This window comes from Austrofundulus limnaeus, unplaced genomic scaffold (assembly GCF_001266775.1).
Source record: "Austrofundulus limnaeus strain Quisiro unplaced genomic scaffold, Austrofundulus_limnaeus-1.0 Scaffold464, whole genome shotgun sequence".
Taxonomy (NCBI): domain Eukaryota; kingdom Metazoa; phylum Chordata; class Actinopteri; order Cyprinodontiformes; family Rivulidae; genus Austrofundulus; species Austrofundulus limnaeus.
In genome coordinates, this window is record NW_013952866.1 from 90,670 (window position 1) to 91,260 (window position 591).

A 591-nucleotide genomic window follows, 5' to 3' on the forward strand; every position below is an offset into this window, starting at 1 on the left:
GTCTTGGATGAGTAGGGGTTAGGGTATGAAGCTTTTGGATGAGTAGGGGTTAAGTTATGAAGGTCTTGGATGAGTAGGGGTTAGGGTATGAAGGTCTTGGATGAGTAGGGTTTAGGGTATGAAGGTCCTGGATAACAAGGAGTTTAGGGTATGAAGGTTCTAGGTGGAGCAGGGTCTAGGGTTTGAAGGTCCTGCATGAGTAGTGTTGAGGGTATGAAGGTCCTGGATGAGTAGGGGTTAAGGTATGAAGGTCCTGGATGAGTAGGGATTAAGGTATCAAGTTCCAGGATGATTAGGGGTTAAGGTATGAAGGTCCTGGATGAGTAGGGGTTAAGTTATGAAGGCCCAGGATGAGTAGGGGTTAAGGTATGAAGGTCTTAGATGAGTAGGGGTTAAGGTACAAAGGTCTTGGATGAGTAGGGGTTAGGGTATGAAGGATTTGGATGAGTAGGGGTTAAGCTATGAAGGTCTTGGATGAGTAGGGGTTAGGGTATGAAGGTCCTGGATGGGCAGGGGTTAGGGTATGATGGTCCTGGATGAACAGGGGTTAAGGTATGAAGGTCCTGGATGAACAGGGGTTGAGGTATGAAG